The sequence below is a fragment of the Heptranchias perlo genome, chromosome 4, assembly GCF_035084215.1.
Source record: "Heptranchias perlo isolate sHepPer1 chromosome 4, sHepPer1.hap1, whole genome shotgun sequence".
Taxonomy (NCBI): domain Eukaryota; kingdom Metazoa; phylum Chordata; class Chondrichthyes; order Hexanchiformes; family Hexanchidae; genus Heptranchias; species Heptranchias perlo.
In genome coordinates, this window is record NC_090328.1 from 78,959,411 (window position 1) to 78,979,737 (window position 20,327).

A 20,327-nucleotide genomic window follows, 5' to 3' on the forward strand; every position below is an offset into this window, starting at 1 on the left:
GACCATTTCCAACAAGAGAGAATCTAACCACCTCCCCATGACATTCAACGGCATTACCATCGCCGAATCCCCCACCATCAACAATCTGGGGGTCACCATTGACCAGAAACTTAACTGGACCAGCCATATAAATACTGTGGCTACAAGAGCAGGTCAGAGGCTGAGTATTCTGCGGCGAGTGACTCACCTCCTGATTTCCCAAAGCCTTTCCACCATCTACAAGGCACAAGTCAGGAGTGTGATGGAATACTCTCCACTTGCCTGGATGAGTGCAGCTCCAACAACACTCAAGAAGCTCGACACCATCCAGGACAAAGCAGCCCGCTTGATTGGCACCCCATCCACCACCCGAAACATTCACTCCCTTCACCACCGGCGCACTGTGGCTGCAGTGTGTACCATCCACAGGATGCACTGCAGCAACTCGCCAAGGCTTCTTCAACAGCACCTCCCAAACCCACGACCTCTACCATCTAGAAGGACAAGGGCAGCAGGCACATGGGAACAACACCACCTGCATGTTCCCCTACAAGTCACACACCATCCCGACTTGGAAATATATCGCTGTTCCTTCATCGTTGCTGGGTCAAAATCCTGGAACTCCCTTCCTAACAGCACTGTGGGAGAACCTTCACCACATGGACTGCAGCAGTTCAAGAAGTGGAGATGCTGGTGATGGACTGGGGTGGACAAATGTAAGGAATCTTACAACACCATGTTATAGTCCAACAGTTTTATTTGAAAATCACAAGCTTTCGGAGCTTTCCTGACGAAGGAGGAAAGCTCCGAAAGCTTGTGATTTTCAAATAAAACTGTTGGACTATAACCTGGTGTTGTAAGATTCCTTACAGCAGTTCAAGAAGGCAGCTCACCACCACCTTCTCAAGGGCAATTAGGGATGGGCAATAAATGCTGGCCTTGCCAGCGACACCTACATCCCATGAACGAATAAAAAAAAACTTCCCACCTTTTGCCAGTCTGAGTAACTACCTTTAACCCCTATTCTCTGTTTTCTGTTTTGTAATTGTAAACAATTTTACAACACCAAGTTATAGTCCAGCAATTTTATTTTAAATTCACAAGCTTTCGGAGGCTTCCTCCTTCCTCAGGTGAACGAAATGAAATCCTCGAAATGAAATCGCATTTATAATTCACAGAACAATGCTTGGTGATTACACACAATTTTTTCAACTGCCCGTTGCCAAGGCAATCAGTGTGCAGACAGACAGGTGTTACCTGCAAGGTCTCAGAATATACAAATCACCAAAAAAAAAACAACAAACAAAAAAAAAACAGAGATAGAGAGGTAGAAACATAGAAAAGACAGCAACTGACCCGTTATATTAAAAACAGATAACATTTGTTCGCTGGTGGGGTAACGTGTAGCGTGACATGAACCCAAGATCCCGGTTGAGGCCGTCCTCATGGTTGCGGAACTTGGCTATCAATTTCTGCTCGACGATTTTGCGTTGTCGTGTGTCTCCAAGGCCGCCTTGGAGTACGCTTACCCGAAGGTCGGTGGATGAATGTCCATGACTGCTGAAGTGTTCCCCGACTGGGAGGGAACCCTCCTGTCTGGCGATTGTTGCGCGGTGTCCGTTCATCCGTTGTCGCAGCGTCTGCATGGTCTCGCCAATGTACCATGCTCTGGGGCATCCTTTCCTGCAAGGTATGAGGTAGACAACGTTGGCCGAGTCACAGGAGTATGAACCATGCACCTGGTGGGTGGTGTCCTCTCGTGTGATGGTGGTATCTGTGTCGATGATCTGGCATGTCTTGCAGAGGTTACCGTGGCAGGGTTGTGTGGTGTCGTGGACGCTGTTCTCTTGAAAGCTAGGTAATTTGCTGCGAACGATGGTCTGTTTGAGGTTGGGTGGCTGTTTAAAGGCGAGTAGTGGAGGTGTGAAAAAACTGTCTGTAATCACCAAGCATTGTTCTGTGAATTATAAATGCGATTTCATTTCGAGGATTTCATTTCATTCACCTGAGGAAGGAGGAAGCCTCCGAAAGCTTGTGAATTTAAAATAAAATTGCTGGACTATAACTTGGTGTTGTAAAATTGTTTACAATTGTCAACCCCAGTCCATCACCGGCATCTCCACATTCTGTTTTATAGCCAGCCTACTATCCATTCTGATACTTGTCTGATGCTCTGACCTTAGTCATGAGTCGACAATGTGGTACCTTATCAAAGGCCTTTTGAAAATCCAAATATATTATATCTAATGCATTACTCTTGTCTACCCTTTCTGTTACCTCTTCAAAGAATTCAATAAGGTTGGTCAAGCATGACTTTCCCTTTTAAAATCCATGCTGACTATACTTTATTATATTTATGGTTTCTAGATGTTTTTCTATTACATCTTTGAGTAAGGATTGCATTATCTTTCTACCACCGATGTTGAGCTAACTGGCCCTTAGTTCCCTGGACTTGTTCTAGCTCCTTTTTTAAATATAGAAATAACATTAATTGTCCGCCAGTCCTCTGGCACTGTTCCCTTTTTTAATGAATTTTTATATATATGTAATAATGCCTCTGCTAGCTCTTCCCTAACTTCTTTTAATATACGCAGATACAATCCTTGCTAAGTTTGATTAGTTTATGAATTATCTCTCCCCTTTCTACTTTAAATGTTTCTATATCTTTTTTGATCTCTTTGATTTGCACATTAATAATGGTGTGCGTCGTTAAAACGCCATTATTTTTCCAGCAAGATTTGGCCCATCGTTCATCACTGTATATACAAATTAAGTTCGCCTTTCACTTCGCTTTATTTTTCTTTCTGCTCACGGGATAATTACAGATGAGGAAAGCCCTTCACCCAACCCAGAAAGATCCAAAGTCCCTCATTGCAGCGCTGTTTCTGAAAAGATTCTAATGTTTTCACCTCCACTACTCTTCCATACATTAATCACTCTCTGTGTTTTAAGAAGAATCCTGACATCAGTCCTAAATTTACTTTTTACTAGTTTGAATCCATGTCCCCTTGTCCTATTCTTGCTATTTAACTTAAGATAATATTCTGGGTTTACCTTTCCTATTCCTTTAACTATTTTACATATACATGTAGGAAGATTATCCCATTAAGCTCGTGACCCTAGAATTACAGCGAGCATGACAAGGTTCAACACCCAACAAAACAACACGAACGCACAATTTTAAAAGTCAACTCTCACTCTCTATTGAACAGTTCCCACTTTACTTGCAACTTACAGTAAGCTTACACTCAGCTGCATGCGTGATCCATATGAGGAGAAAGTCTCTAGACTATCCCCCTCTTAGCTAGCTATTCCCAAAGTTCCTAGCATAATACTTACAATCATCCCTCGGTTGGTCTTCCGACGGTGATGTAGGTCCCAGTAGAGCTGACCGGACTCTACCTGCTTCCTGTGACTGGCTGTGGTTCCAGTTCTACACTGCAGATCTCAGTTCATATTTATACAATCTTTCACACGCAATATTGATTTCCACATTATCCCTTTAAGCTGGAGTCCGACTTGGCTGATCTCGTTAACTTATGCCTTCATTCCTTTTAAACAGGTTTCAATCTTTCTGTAAGAGGTACAAAGGCCATCTATACCTGCTGATGGTTGACCGCACACAAGCTTATCTCACCCCATTGTCTGATAATAAGGTTGTAAACAATTTTACAACTTTACAATTTTACAACACCAAGTTATAGTCCAGCAATTTTATTTTAAATTCACAAGCTTTCGGAGATTTCCTCCTTCCTCAGGCAAATGTTTTGCCTGAGGAAGGAGGAAATCTCCGAAAGCTTGTGAATTTAAAATAAAATTGCTGGACTATAACTTGGTGTTGTAAAATTGTTTACAATTGTCAACCCCAGTCCATCACCGGCATCTCCACATCACGATAATAAGGTTAGCAGACGACAAACATGTTTTCCTACGCTCAGGTGTTAATGGTCACTTTAAACAGTTCTTTTTTCTTGACCACATCCTTGTCCCTTGTTCTTGCAGCGAGGTCCCTTTGTATTATGGTTTGGCTCTCAGCAAGCAAAGTCTCACACCAGAAGTTGACTCATTGTTGTCCTTCATACAGTCCTCACCACTTACTCCATGCCCGTTTATCCAAGACAGCCACCTATATCGGGCAAATGGCACTAACCATTTGCTATTGCCACAGCTGTTAATTACAAAGGTGCCACTTACATCATATTAAGCGTGCCGGCTATCTCGGGCAGTTTAAGCAGCTGCTCGGGGTCAATTTCCATCCACTCTCGTCCATTGCTGCTCGTCCTGCAGCACTGTTTTAATGTATTTGTAGGGCCAGCATTTCAAGAAGTTTGAAATTGACCAGGGCAGCTCAGAGACAGTAACCGCCACAGTCTATCTGTTACTATAAGAGAAGCTGATGAGAAGCTAGGGTTTTTTTTGCTGGTCTAAATGTATTTTTTATTCAATCTGATATATTCCAAGAAAAGCAAAAAGCAATTCTTTCACCAATTAAGTTCAGAACAATGCTAAATCAGCCCGAATATGCTGCTTGTTTGATTATGTTATTTGCTACAAGCATTTAACAGCGACTTTCGAGTCAAAATTGCTTACGCGCGTCATGATACTCTCTGCTGGCCCATGGAGCTTGGCAATGTTCCATACACTTGCAATAATGTCTTATTAAAAGTTATGGCACTGGCATTATTTTGGGAGTTCACCTGCCATAAAGTCTGTCAAGCGTTATACCGGCCATCGCGTATAGTGGGACAAATTGGGTTTGCATGAACACGCCCGCTATAAGCAATGGGGACTATACCTCTATAAGATCACTTCTTCTTTCCAGGCTGAAGAGCCAAAGTTTCTCCAGTCTTTCCTAATAACTCTGACACTAGGGATCAGCCTTATGGCTCTTAAATATCTCACTTGTTTTCTCAGTGACCAGAATTGGACACAGTACTCAAGGTGTGATCTGATCAGAGCATTGTAAAATTTGATCACAACTTCCTCTGACTTGTATTCCATTGTTTTAGTTATGTAGTTCAACATTCTATTGGCTTTGTTGATTGTTGCTCTGCATTGGTTGGACATGTTGAGTGTCAAATATATTCAGACTTCTTGGTCTTTCTCAGATTCATCCATAGCTATTTCAACACCATTCATGTAGTATGCATGTCATTTATTTTTCCCTCCCATGTGTAACACTTTACACTTCTAGGTATTAAATTTCATCTGTCATTGTTCTGCTCACTTACATATTTTGTCCAACTCATTCTGTAATTTCTGAGCTACCTTCTCCAATTCCACTGCCTCTCCTAATTTGATATTGTCTGCAAATTTGGACAATTTACATTGAGTTTCTGGATCCAGGTGATTTATAATTAGAAAAGTAGTGAGCCCCGAGGCAGCCTACTCAGTACATCTCCCCACCCGACAAGTGTACTCATTTTCTACCATTCAGTCAATTTCTTATCTACTCCCAAAGTTTGCCCTGAATTTCTAACACGATGAGTCTGCCTTTTGGGTGGGACTTTGATAAAAAGCTTTTGGAAGTCTAGGTAAGGCTTCCCACAGTTCACTCGGGTTGTCACTTCCTCGAAGAAATCATAGAGGTTGGTCAGGCAGATCTTTCCCTTCTGAATCCATATTGACTGCTGCTAATTAGGTTATTACAAGAACAGATAATTCTCAAGTTTACCCCTGATTCAATCATTTTGAATGAAATGGAAATAAGACTTGTTTCTGTTTTGTTCCCCTTTTTGAACGTGTTAAGCATGCATCATGTTGTGTCATGTCCCAGATGTTTATTTTTGCCAAAGTAAACCTGTAGATTTTACACACATATCACAATACATAGCAGATTAAAAGCTGAAGTAAAAAATGTTAGTGCAACATGCCAGAATGGAGAAAAACAATGTACAAGAATGACTTTACCAACACTGACTCATCCATCAACTAACTATTGCATTAGTTCTAGCCTATATAACAGAAACATAGTATATTGGAATAAGAAATAGGTTTATAACTAAAAATACTTATTATATGCTGGGCAAATAAGTTTTTGATTGTAAATTATTTTATTGAAGCCCTACAGCATTGCAATACTGCACAGTAACAGAGATAGGTTAGAGGCAAATACAATTTCCTTAAACAGTGCAAAAGATATTTTAGAGAGCTAATTTTAAAATAGAGTCTAAGACAGAAAAATAGTCACTTTAATGGAAAACAATTGTATGATTCCTGACACTTTAGTATAAAACATTGGAAGTTCTTTAAGTTTAATGGAAAATACTGTAAGAATTACTGAGAGTCTAGTGGAGAAAAGTGAACATTTTACTCTAAAACAAATGAAATTGAGAAGAATGCATTGTGTGTATTGTAATATATACAGTCATTATGGCAGAGGAGTACTGATGGGAGTGATATTGTCAAAGTTATCTACTAATTATATAGAGGTAATAGTGGACGAACAATTAATATGTTTGTCTGAAATTCCTCCCTCCATTATTTTAGTAAGGTGTAAGCTCATTTATTTAAAGGATTTATGCTAAATTTACAGAACATGGAATTTCAGACAAACACGCCGTTTGTATGCTAGTTTTCAATGGTGTAGAGATTAAAGAGAAAATAGTGGAATTAGAGTTGCTCGTAGAGATTGGTGAACCCAGCTCTTTGATGATACACTTATCAATATTGGAGCAGGAATTCTTTCATTTTTGCCCTCTTGTCTATATATGCAGCAGCAGCAATAACCAAGGCTCCATTCGATCTTCCCATTCCACTGATGAAAACTTCTGTGGTCCAGGAACTATAGCACTAGCCAACCACAAATGTTCCCAAGCCACCTGCTAATATTTTGAGACTAAAACAGAATCATTCTATGTGTGGCTACCTAGGCTGTTTGGGCAGTAAAGCTGAGCACTAACACACATCTCCCAATCATGAAAAGTAATTTACCACTTTTGTGTTTAGTGTTTTAACACTTGAGGTAAGCTAACCATCCATGCAAATCACTCAACTTAACAACACAATAATATAGAAATGAGAACAGGCTGTTTAGCCCAACCAGCTCACTCTGCCATCTTGTTTCAGTACCTGAACGAGCCATTTTTATTTACTTCCTACCCCCATCCCATAGCGTTCTATTTTTTGTTGAAACAGGAATTGATCCAATTTCATTTTGAGTGCTTCAACCGAGTCAGTACTTACTGTACGAGGTGAGAGTCTATTCCAGGAGTCCTCAAATGGCAGGTCAGGATCCATTTCCCGACGTCAGATCCATGTTAGGTTGACAGCGCGGGATGTTGGCGCACTGAGTGGTACAAGCACAACTCTGTCAGTCAGTTAACTTTTTCCTCTTCCATGAGACACTTTTGCTTTTGACCGGTCAGTCACCAAAACACTGCTATTTACTGCTAGTTTGCCTACATCTGATCTACCCAGTAAGACTAATCACAGTAGATATAATTTGTAATGTTATCTTGACCATCACAACCCCTGCCCCCGTGCCCTCCCTCCTCCCGCGTTAATTACATCTAAATCTATCATGAACAAAGTTTAAGGTAAAGTAATTTTTAAAATTTTAAATGAAATTTAAGTTTCCCTTTTTGATACTAGATGGAAAGAAATGTACGGCAGGAAATGAACATGGTTTCTGAAATAATAATACCTCAGTAAGATCGATGACTGATGTAAATGAGCCTTGGCTGACTACCCGTCCTATTGTCCCCTTCGTTGGCTTGGCATCCATTTTTGTCTGACTGCACTTCTGTGAAGTACCTTGGGTTGTTTTTCTACATTAAAAATTATGTGTAATATAAATAAAGTCCAACAGAGGGAGTGCTGAGTCACTGTAAAGATGGAGAAAGTGGATATAATCTGACTTAAGGGCAGTGTTTAGAATCACAATTTTCATGATCTATCTGGAAGCTAGAAAACCCCCGGAAAACATGTTCTGGGGATCTATTGCATTTGAGTCCATTCAAAAAGAACTCATAATGCAGCAGTGTATCCGTAATTTTTTTTTCCAGTCACAATATTTTTCAACCTGGGAATGATCTTTGTGGCCCTTCTTGAAATCCTTTGCATGGTTTTTCAATTATATTGTAAGTATGGTGACCACAACCATTCGATTCCTGAACAACACAGGTGTACCTGTTGATTTGTCAGTTTATTTTTTAACAATTTTTTTTAAAAAGGCTCAATCTCTTTTACTCTTTACTCCAAAAGCTAATGGCCAGGAGTAATTTTCCAACTAACTGGCTCTTTCAGGCAGTTTATGGTTTTCAACATTTGTCACAGATCACATGGTATTTTTCAAAATTAAAACACACTTTTGGGGACTGGGTCGTACAGTGATTCAGACATTGGCCTTTCATCTTCAGGACCTGGGTTCAAATTCAAGATAAAAGTTTTCTCTCTGGAGGCTGCAGGGTCCTACATGGAATGAATTTAGGGCAGAGGTAGGGGCTTACACTATAAAACTGCCCTTACTCTCTACAGCTTTCACGGTAGCATAGTGGTTATGCACTGAACTAGTAATCCAGAGGCCTGGACTAAATCCAGAATCATGAGTTCATATCCCACCACGGCAGCTGGTGAATTTAAATTCAATTAATTAAATAACAATCTGGAATTAAAATACGAGTATCAGGCCATGAAACTACCAGATTGTCGTAAAAACCCATCTGGTTCACTAATGCCCCTTTAGGGAATGAAACCTGCCGTCCTTACCCCATCTGGCCTATATGTGACTTCAGACCCATAGCAACGTGGTTGATTCTTAATTGCCCTTTGAAATAGCCTAACAAGCCACTCAGTTGTAAAATCTCAGCTATGAAAAGTCACAATAAGAATAAAACCGGACGGACCACTTGGCACCGGACACGACAACGGCAAAACACCAAGCCCAGTCGACCCTGCAAGGTCCACCTTACTAACATCTGGGGACTTGTGCCAAAATTGGGAGAGCTGTCCCACAGACGAGTCAAGCAACAGCCTGACATAGCCATACTCACAGAATCATATCTTTCAGCCAACGTCCCAGACTCTTCCATCACCATCACTGGATATGTCCTGTCCCACCGACAGGACGGACCCACCAGATGTGGCGGTACAGTGATATACAGTCAGGAGGGAGTGGCCCTGGGAGTCCTCAACATTGACACTGGACCCCATGAAATCTCATGGCATCAGGTCAACCATGGGCAAGGAAACCGCCTGCTGATTACCACCTACCGTCCTCCCTCAGCTGATGAATCAGTCCTCCTCCATGTAGAGCACCACTTGGAGGAAGCACTGAGGGTAGCAAGGGCACAAAATGTACTCTGGGTGGGGGACTTCAATGTCCATCACCAAGAGTGGCTCGGTAGCACCACTACTGGCCGAGTCCTGAAGGACATAGCTGCTAGACTGGGATTGCGGCAGGTGGTGAGCGAACCAACACGAGGGAAAAACTTACTTGACCTCGTCCTCACCAATCTACCTGTCGCAAATGCATCTGTCCATGACAGTATTGGTAGGAGTGACCACCGCACAGTCCTCGTGGAGATGAAGTCCCGTCTTCGCACTGAGGACACCATCCAACGTGTTGTGTGGCACTACCACCGTGCTAAATGGGATAGATTCAGAATGGATCTAGCAGCTCAAAACTGGGCATCCATGAGGCGCTGTGGGCCATCAACAGCAGCAGAATTGTATTCCAGCACAATCTGTAACCTCATGGCCCGGCATATTCCTCACACTACCATTACAACAAGCCAGGGGATAAACCCTGGTTCAATGAGGAGTGTAGAAGAGCATGCCAGGAGCAGCACCAGGCGTACCTAAAAACGAGGTGCCAACCTGGTGAAGCTACAACTCAGGACTACATGCATGCTAAACAGCGGAAGCAACATGCTATAGACAGAGCTAAGCGATTCCACAACCAATGGATCAGATCAAAGCTCTGCAGTCCTGCCACATCCAGTTGTGAATGGTGGTGGACAATTAAACAACTAACGGGAGGAGGAGGCTCTGCAAACATCCCCATCCTCAATAATGGCGGAGTCCAGCACGTGAGTGCAAAAGACAAGGCTGAAGCGTTTGCAACCATCTTCAGCCAGAAGTGCCAAGTGGATGATCCATCTCAGCCTCCTCCCGATATCCCCATCATCACGGAATCCAGTCTTCAGCCAATTCGATTCACTCCACGTGATATCAAGAAACGGCTGAGTGCACTGGATACAGCAAAGGCTATGGGCCCCAACAACATCCCAGCTGTAGTGCTGAAGACTTCTGCTCCAGAACTAGCTGCGCCTCTAGCCAAGCTGTTCCAGTACTGCTACAACACTGGCATCTACCCGACAATGTGGAAAATTGCCCAGGTATGTCCTGTCCACAAAAAGCAGGACAAATCCAATCCGGCCAATTACCGCCCCATCAGTCTACTCTCAATCATCAGCAAAGTGATGGAAGGTGTCGTCGACAGTGCTATCAAGCAGCACTTACTCACCAATAACCTGCTCACCGATGCTCAGTTTGGGTTCCACCAGGACCACTCGGCTCCAGACCTCATTACAGCCTTGGTCCAAACATGAACAAAAGAGCTGAATTCCAGAGGTGAGGTGAGAGTGACTACCCTTGACATCAAGGCAGCATTTGACCGAGTGTGGCACCAAGGAGCCCTAGTAAAATTGAAGTCAATGGGAATCAGGGGGAAAACTCTCCAGTGGCTGGAGTCATACCTAGCACAAAGGAAGATGGTAGTGGTTGTTGGAGGCCAATCATCTCAGCCCCAGGACATTGCTGCAGGAGTTCCTCAGGGCAGTGTCCCAGGCCCAACCATCTTCAGCTGCTTCATCAATGACCTTCCCTCCATCATAAGGTCAGAAATGGGGATGTTCGCTGATGACTGCACAGTGTTCAGTTCCATTCGCAACCCCTCAAATAATGAAGCAGTCCGAGCCCGCATGCAGAAAGACCTGGACAACATCCAGGCTTGGGCTCATAAGTGGCAAGTAACATTCGCGCCAGATAAGTGCCAGGCAATGACCATCTCCAACAAGAGAGAGTCTAACCACCATCCCCTTGACATTCAACGGCATTACCATCGCCGAATCCCCCACCATCAACATCCTGGGGGTCACCATTGACCAGAAACTTAACTGGACCAGCCATATAAATACTGTGGCTACTAGAGCAGGTCAGAGGCTGGGTATTCTGCGGCGAGTGACTCACCTCCTGACTCCCCAAAGCCTTTCCACCATCTACAAGGCACAAGTCAGGAGTGTGATGGAATACTCTCCACTTGCCTGGATGAGTGCAGCTCCAACAACACTCAAGAAGCTCGACACCATCCAAGATAAAGCAGCCCGCTTGATTGGCACCCCATCCACCACCAGAAACATTCACTCCCTTCACCACCGGCGCACTGTGGCTGCAGTGTGCACCATCCACAGGATGCACTGCAGCAATTCGCCAAGGCTTCTTCGACAGCACCTCCCAAACCCGCGACTCTACCACCTGTAAGGACAAGGGCAGCAGGCACATGGGAACAACACCACCTGCACGTTCCCCTCCAAGTCACACACCATCCCGACTTGGAAATATATCGCCGTTCCTTCATTGTCGCTGGGTCAAAATCCTGGAACTCCCTTCCTAACAGCACTGTGGGAGAACTGTCACCACACGGACTGCAGCGGTTCAAGAAGGCGGCTCACCACCACCTTCTCGAGGGCAATTAGGGATGGGCAATAAATGCTGGCCTCGCCAGCGACGCCCACATCCCGTGAACGAATTTAAAAAAACAGCCCCGAGAAAGTATTCAAGATCAACTGCCCTTACTCTGCAACTTATTGGCGCTGGTACTAAATTGGGAGGGTAACAGGTGTGGGAAATGGAACAATGTCACATTGGTACAGTTCGGGGCACTCTTTTGAGGTTGAATCTGAGGAAAATTGCCAGACCAGAATAGTAAGAGCTTTCTTCTACCTCTTCCTGTGCTATACTTGATATAGGTGCTTGATGGAGAGTGCTTCATTTCAATTTGGTGAGTCCAAAATTAATTCAAAAAACCTTTTTTTTAAAATACACTTGCATTGTATTAGCACAAATTACTGCCGTAAGAATATAACTTTAATGTTCAAAAATTATATTTTTTAAAATTAATATAAAAATATCATATTAATTATAAAAAATATAATTTAATTTAAGCAGAAACATGATCAAACAAAATTTTAGAGTGTATTTGAGCCCAAAAGCCCACATGGCCATTTCTGCTGCAGGAACGCTGGTGGCCAAAGTCTGTCTCTACACAGGTCCCTGATTACCCACAAGAGGCAGCCAGCAGCTGGGGTACAGCAGGTGGAGAGACAGATGAGAACGTGACCCATTTGCCCCTTTCATCCAGACCCCTCACAAGACTGTAGAAGAGGCAAGTAGTGAACAGGAGCAGCCAGCCAGCACAGACATCAAGGTACCAGAAGTAGTGGCACGGCCATGTCATGATCATGGACGAACAGGTTATCCACCACAGGTGAGTCATGATGTCCCTATTGAAGAGCAGCAGCATGCCAGCACACCAGTTCCTCACGGTGAGGTGACACTTAGAAGAAACACAAGATTAGGAAGTAGATAACACACACCCTACATTATCACCAAGGCCAAGCACTGGGCAATCAAATATTGAGGCAGAGGCACTGATTGCACCTTCTTTGTAATGTTTGAAAATAATTTTTTGGACAGAAAGGACATATGACTGTTGGTGTTGGGAGCAAACATGTAGGGATGGTAGTGAGTGCCAGGGGGATTTTTTAAAAATTCATTCATGGGATGTGGGTGTCGCTGGCAAGGCCAGCATTTATTGCCCATCCCTAATTGCCCTTGAGAAGGTGGTGGTGAGCCGCCTTCTTGAACCACTGCAGTCCGTGTGGTGAAGGTTCTCCCACAGTGCTGTTAGGAAGGGAGTTCCAGGATTTTGACGCAGCGACGATGAAGGAACGGCGATATATTTCCAAGTCAGGATGGTGTGTGACTTGGAGGGGAACGTGGTATTGTTCCCATGTGCCTGCTGCTCTTATCCTTCTAGGTGGTAGAGGTCGCGGGTTTGGGAGGTGCTGTCGAAGAAGCCTTGGCAAGTTGCTGCAGTGCATCCTGTGGATGGTACACACTGCAGTCACGGTGCGCCGGCGGTGAAGGGAGTGAATGTTTCGGGTGGTGGATGGGGTGCCAATCAAGCGGGCTGCTTTGTCCTGGATGGTGTCGAGCTTCTTGAGTGTTGTTGGAGCTGCACTCATCCAGGCAAGTGGAGAGTATTCCATCACACTCCTGACTTGTGCCTTGTAGATGATGGAAAGGCTTTGTGGAGTCAGGAGGTGAGTCACTCGCCGCAGAATACCCAGCCTCTGACCTGCTCTTGTAGCCACGGTATTTATGTGGCTGGTCCAGCATTTTGGTATGGAGCAAGTTTAGTGCAGAAAGGACCATAGGATTGTTCACGTAAAGGCTCAACAGCTGCTTTTAGCTGAAAGTCCTGTCAGCCACTCCTTGGTAACCCAGTCTGATAGCCATGCATCAAGCTCAATTGTTTCTTCTTCTTCCTCTTCTTCTTCTTCCTCCTTTGTAGCCAAGGCAGTAGGCTCATCTTTCAACTCTTCTGGCAGTATGGGTTCCCCAAAGAATGGCAAAGTTGTGCAGCATACAGTTGACTTTGAATACTTTCTCAGGGCCGTAGAGTAAGAAACCACTGCTTTAACATACTGATCGTATGTTCTACCCGAATTTGGGCGCAGGCATGAGCCTTATTGTATTTTCTTTCCACCTCTTTGTGGGGGTTCCTGACTGGTGTTAACGGCCAGGGCAACATTGACCCAGCAGCCACCAGTCCATTCTTGCTGCTCCCTCACAAGACTTGCTGCTGGGGATCTTGTAGTCAGCTGCATGATTCTGTTGTGGTGATCTGAGACCATTTGGAGGTTAACGGAACAGAATCCATTGTAAACAAGATTGTTGTTAGGCATCCTGATAGCTACACGAAGCCCTTCACTCGTAGGCGCCCAGTCACCTGGATAAATGCTGCGCCCTCTTTCCTATCCAAGGAAAAAATGACGTACATGTTGACAAGGGAAATCTGACTGATCTGGTAAATATCTCCAGTGGTGGCTTGAAATGAGCTGGTTGCATAAAAGTTGAATGCAGTCATGACTTTCCTCACTATGGGCATGGCTGTCCTTTTGCTGGGTGTAGTCTGAAGGTCAGGCTGCAGTAGATGGTGAGCGCTGAAGCGTACACAGCAGTGGCAGGTCTCTTCAGACATGTCTAAGTAGCTGTGTCGGTGTCAGATTACATAATTCCTGGGCTGCCTGCAGGTGCGTTTCAGATGCCTGAAGTGTGAGTACACCAATCTTTTCTCCCTCTTCAGGAACTTTCTCTCCCTCCTCTAAGTCCAGGACAGCCATTGATAGACCCAAAGGAATGCCCACGCTGATCACTGTGGTACGGCTGTGGGCGTCAATTGATGGCAACAATAATGTTGCTGTTGGAGATGAGCACCAAAGCAGTGCTTGAATTGCAGACAAATAGCAGCAGGCAGCAGGGAAAAAAATGCACTGACGATAATGCACAAAGTTTAGTTCATCATGTCAAAAACGGCATGAAAAATGCAACTCTCCAAAATTAAGCCAACCTAGCTTTAATTGGTGGAGTTCTGCAGTGAACAGCATGGAGGCCTCCCAGTGCCCATTTTATATGGGTTCTCAACAATGTGTGGTGATGCAAAAGACCAAGGGTAATTTGTTGTGGGATCTGTTATTATTCATTTAAATAATTTTGGTGGGTCAAATGAAGCCTGTATAGTCTCAAAAATTGACAAAACTTCTTCTCCCACAGAATCAGGAATTGAATTCCTGGCTACCGGCCTGATTCTGAGGCACTGCGTGCTCCCAGCAAGGGGCCGCATACTGAGTACAACATTGGAGAACCAGCCCCACTTTCTGCTATAAGGAGGGTAGAATCTCACTGAATATTCCCGTGTGTGTCATATTACTGGTTTTAACTTCTTTTCATGTCTCCCTTTTTAAGATTTTTTGACTTTGGGTCAGACCCCATTTTATTCTTTTGAACTGCTGGTCGATTCAATGTAAAGGGTTAACTAGTCCCTTTAAGGATTTGGACAATCACTTGGACAGTACATTTACAGTACATTTGAAAGCAGGGGTTAACTCGTCCCTTGACATTACATTTGGACAGTGATGTGCACGGAAGATCTACTGGACAACTCAAGGTAAAGGGTTAACTAGTCTCTTGAAGGATAGTACATGTGAAAGCAAGGGTTAACTTGCCCCTTGACATTATCTTTGGACATTTGGACAGTATAAATTCACAACTACAGAGGCAGCAAAGTGCAGTCAGTTTAAACTGGACCTTTGAACATCAGTTTAAAACTGCAAAAGCAGCAGAGTACAGAAACATCTCAAGCTGCGGTCTTCAATAACAACTGATAAGCATGAAAGACAGAAGCTTTCGTCACCTTCCAGAAGCTTCGAGAGAGTTTGAACCAGTCTCCGGTTCTCGCCGTAAATGCAAAGGATAAACAACTGATTAGACGACAGCTGTAGAGAAGCTTCGAGAAGGTTCTACCAACGTTGGTTCTCAGGACATCTTTGATGCTCAACAATAACCTGGTTCTCAAAACAAAGGAGCTCGCAAATACACCTGGATTTACACGTAGAAGAAGATACAGTGGATTCACACGGTTCTTGAGTGGTCCAACTAACCATCCATCATTAATGCAACAATGTGTGGCAAACTGGGTCTTCTCGTAACTTGGTGCACACCCTATCAACTCAAAACCATATAAAGGTAGGACATCGTAGAAGTTTCAATGGTCAACAGTTGCAGGAGCAACAGTTGAACAATTACTGTGGTACAAGCTCCTCCAAAAATGAGCACTTTGATACTGTACTTCTGAACTTTGACAGACTTTACTTCTGAACTTCGACAAAGAGGCAAATCTTGAAGAGAAGACAAAGAATTTCAACACATCACTCGACACATCCGTCAATGACGCACCTGTTACTGCAACAATTGACACCCTACTTCTAGACCTAGATGGCTGCCTTGATGCTTTATAAAGGTTATATGTGCTACTTGCTCGCTTTGCTTCATGCTTGCTTATGTACTCCTTTTTAAATCATTAAATAAAGTACGTTGCAAACCACCATTTGTATTATCGGGTAGAGTAATCCACGTATTGATTGAATTGCTTCATGCTTGCTATGTGCTCTTTTTGACTCATTAAATAAATAATCATTTTGATTAACGAAGCTACCATGTCAGGGTGGCTTTTTTTGTCTGAACTATTGTCCAGGTCCATGAATCTCTGGGAAAGACCCAAATTTCCTACACCTTACGATTCCAATTGCAGATTTATTTGTTCTAAATAAAAGTTTAAATCTTGTTTAATACATTTACTTCTGCTTATCCAACAAAAAGTAGATGATGAACTAGCAAACACATGCCATACTTACACCCAGTTTCAGATAGCTTCTGACAACAGAACGGTCAATTAAAATAGACTTCAAAGCTACTTGAACGACCCCTCAGAAGCTTGGCTCAAGCATTTCATCCATTTCCAGGACAAAAAAGAGCTTTGAATCTAATAACCAGGGCCCCTGTTGAGATAGTCCTCACAGCTAGTGGCCCTTTCAAAGGCTTGTACAATAGCACACAAAATAGATTGTAAATTTGAAAAGATCATTGACATATTAATTGTTAATATCATCTGCGTGGGCCATGAGTCTTCTCTCACTTGTTGAATAATAGGGAGAGAACTTTAATTCCCTGTAGCTATCCCTAGTCCTAATTATTTCCTCAAATGTAATTAAAGACATCACAGAATAAAAGACAAACAATCACCATACCGGTGGAGTCCAGGTCCAGATAATATGACTGAAACTTTCCAAGGCGTTGCCAGTGGCACGGTTTTGGAAAATTCTGCTGTACGTGTATTCCATCCAGACTGGCTGCCAACAGACAAATGATAAGCAATTTAAAGTGGTCACAATTCTGACAAGCTATAAATTCTCTTAAAGGAAAATTAAATCATCTAATCTCTTATGAACTGAAACAGGACCGATCTCTGATCTGTCGCACACAATAAATCAAACACAACTAGTCAATCCAACACCACAGCTAGTCATTCAAATACCGCAATTGGTAAATCAAACATTACAAACTAGTCAATTCATTTGGAAAAATGTTGCATTCTCACTTACAGTTGGGTTATGTAGAGGGAGCATTACATTGCATCTAAATGTGCAACCCCTCACTTCAGCGTGCTTAATGCTTAATGCTGACACTAAAGGGGTGATTTTAACTCTGCCGACCCAATAGAACTCGGGCAGGCAAAATCGCCCGGGGGACTTACCTGCCAACGTCCCGCTCTATTCCCGCAATCATCGATTTAAACCTGCTCTTCTGAGAAGATGGGAAAGACCCCTACCAAAAACCTGCAGGGTCCTTCTTTAAACATGCAGATGATATCATCGAGTTCAACTGCTATTTTAACCATGGGCCTGAGCGAGGAAACCGTTATGGCTTTTCCGCCAGATCAACCTAGCAGGAAGAGAAGCCAAGGCCAGAAGAGACCCATGGAGCTAAGTCTTGTTAACTTTTTTTTACTTTCCTTGTGGGGCCAGAGGAGCAGGAGTGCTCCTCCGGGCCCCAGAAATGAAGTTTAGGCCTCCACTGCCGCACCTCTCAAACCCCCCACCTCTACCACCTAGAAGGACAAGGGCAGCAGGCACATGGGAACAGCACCACCTGCACGTTCCCCTCTACACCATCCCGACTTGAAAATATATTGCCGTTCCTTCATCGTCGCTGGGTCAAAATCTGGGAACTCCCTACCTAATAACACTGTGGGAGAACCTTCACCACACGGACTGCAGCAGTTCAAGAAGGCGGCTCACCACCACCACCTTCTTAAGGGCAATTAGGGATGGGCAATAAATGCTGGCCTTGCCACCGACGCCCACATCCCATGAATGAATAAAAAAAAGATTGTAAATAGCTGAGACCTAAGTACTGATCCTTGCAGCATTCCACTAGCTACAGCTTGCCAACTTAACAATGACCAGTTTGTTCCTACTCTTTGTTAACCAATCCTCTTTCCATGCTAATATATTATCCCCAAACCCATGAGCCCTTATCTTATGTAATAACTTTTTGTGTGGCACCTTATCGAATGCCTTTTGAAAATCCAAATAAACGACATCCACTGGTTCCCCTTTATCTACCCTGCTAGTTACACCCTCAAAAAATTCTAATAGATTTGTCAAACATAATTTCCCTTTCATAAAACTATGTTGACTCTGCCTAATCATGTTATGATTTTCTGAGTCCTGTTACCACTTCCTTAATAATGGATTCCATCATTTTCCCAACAACTGATGTCAGGCTAACTGGCCTGTAGTTCCCTGTTTTCTCTCTCCCTCCTTTCTTGAATAGCGGTGTCACATTTGCTACCTTCCAATCCGCTGGGACCGTTCTAGAATATAGGGAATTTTGGAAGATCACAACCAATGCATCCACTATCTCAGCAGCCACCTCTTTTAGAACCCTAGGATGTAGCCCATCAGGTCCAGGGGATTTGTCGGCTTTTAGTCCCCTTAATTTTTCCAGTACTTTTTCTTTACTAATATTAATTACTTTAAGTTCCTCACTCTCATTAGACCCTTGGTTCCCCGCCATTTCTGGTATGCTGAATCTGGTATCTTGGTATTCTGGCCCCCACTCACCCAATTCCTGCATCGAGTTAAAATCAGGGTGTGGGTGTCTCAAATAGAAAGTGTTCCATTCCTATAACGTCCCTCACTTTGATAAGGACAAAATTCACAAAATAGTTAAACCCACAGGAACTGGATTTTATAGCAAATAATGGTACCAAAATGTTTTCATTGATAAGGACAGCAACTGTGTTCAGGGCCATCCCATTCCAGTGCAATCACAAAACTTTGTCATTATCATTATACATTCGCTAAGATTACACAATAACTATTTGTAATATAACAGATGAAGTAAGAGTATTCCTGACAGCCATAAACGAACAGACCTTCAGACCAATGCTTATCATTATTGGAAGGACATAATGTTCATAGGAAGGGAGGCGATGTACTATTGAGTAAGTCATTTTATCAGAGAAATGTTTTACAAAATGAACTGCACTATTTTTATTTTAAAATACCTTGCGTACTTTCACTGAGTTGGGGTTTTTTCTAGCTAGTGTTGCAGGGCGCAATAGTGTTTTATTTTTAAAACTCTCTTGTCAGCTACATTGAATGTAATTTGAATGCTTTCAATTTGATTGAAACTTGGGGGTACAGTAGCAGAAACTAGGCACGATTGCGACAAAAATTGAGAAATCGGAGGTGAATTTTCTCAGGGCTTCTCCTGTTTCGGTGGAAGCTCGGCGGAAATCCCATTTACGCATGAAAACAAGATTTCCGCTGAAGTTACGCAGTGCAGCAGGAGAAGCCCTGAGGAAATCCACCTCCGTTGCTTTTTTTAGGCTTGTATATAATTTTAAAAGCTGTTATACACAAGTTAAAGTAGTTGCTCTTCATTTTTAAGCTGGCAGATAGACACTGAATTGTCTACAAGAGCTTAGTGGCTTTCTTTGAACTGCAGTTGAATTCACAATGATCACAAAAATGAGGCCATTCAGCCCCACGTACCTCATCCTTCCATAAAAATCCACGATCCCCCAATCACAGCACCTAACTGTCTTTTGAGCAATTTTAGAGTCTTTATTCTCACAACCCTTCTTGGAAGATCATTCTAGGGGAATAAAGGGATATGGGAACAGGTTTAGAATTACTACTCATGAGGAGGATAAACAGCAACACGGACTGGTTGGGCCGAACAGCCTGTATCCATGCTGTGATTTCTATGTAGTCTGCTTTAATCACACGCATGAAGAAGTGTTTTCTGGTGAGAGTCCTAAACTCGCTTTTTACCAGGTTTTACCCAAATTCCCTTATCCTGTAGTAACTTGAAATAGTGCTGATGATTAATGTGTTCTGTTCCACTTAGTATCTTATATACCTCTGTAAGGTCCCTTCTTATTCACCTACATTTCAAGGCTGAAGAGTGCTCATAACTCAATTTTCTGACACTAGGGGATAATTTTAACCTGACCCACCCAGCGGGAAACTGTCAGAATCGGGTCAGTCGCCCATTTTACACCCGGCCTGATTTTATTTTCCATTGGAAGGCAAAATGGAGCAGGGTGTAAAACAAGCAGCCAATCCGATTGTGTTAGATTAAAACAGCCTTCTGGCCTTTCTCTGCACTACTTCCAGGGTTTGGATGTTTCCTTTGTACTTCACTGACCA

The 20,327-nt window shown here is 43.2% G+C and overlaps 2 long non-coding RNA genes across 5 annotated transcripts in view; one reads left to right on the forward strand and one right to left on the reverse strand.

The window, feature by feature from the left end:
• LOC137320529 (uncharacterized) overlaps positions 1-18,803 on the reverse strand; it is a 38,871-nt gene extending 20,068 nt beyond the window's left edge. For 3 of the 4 annotated variants that reach the window (XR_010962574.1, XR_010962575.1, XR_010962572.1), the window contains exons 1-3: positions 18,732-18,803; positions 16,854-16,955; positions 7,165-7,267 (exon numbers count right to left, since the gene is read on the reverse strand). This is a non-coding gene — a long non-coding RNA (uncharacterized lncRNA). Of the gene's footprint in view, positions 1-7,164; positions 7,268-16,853; positions 16,956-17,841; positions 17,870-18,731 lie in introns of those variants that run through there. The other variant, XR_010962573.1, reaches the window with a different exon arrangement.
• Positions 18,804-19,029: 226 nt separating this feature from the next.
• LOC137321050 (uncharacterized) overlaps positions 19,030-20,327 on the forward strand; it is a 40,045-nt gene continuing 38,747 nt past the window's right edge. Inside the window, exon 1 of the long non-coding RNA XR_010962702.1 lies at positions 19,030-19,114. This is a non-coding gene — a long non-coding RNA (uncharacterized lncRNA). The remainder of the gene's footprint in view (positions 19,115-20,327) is intronic.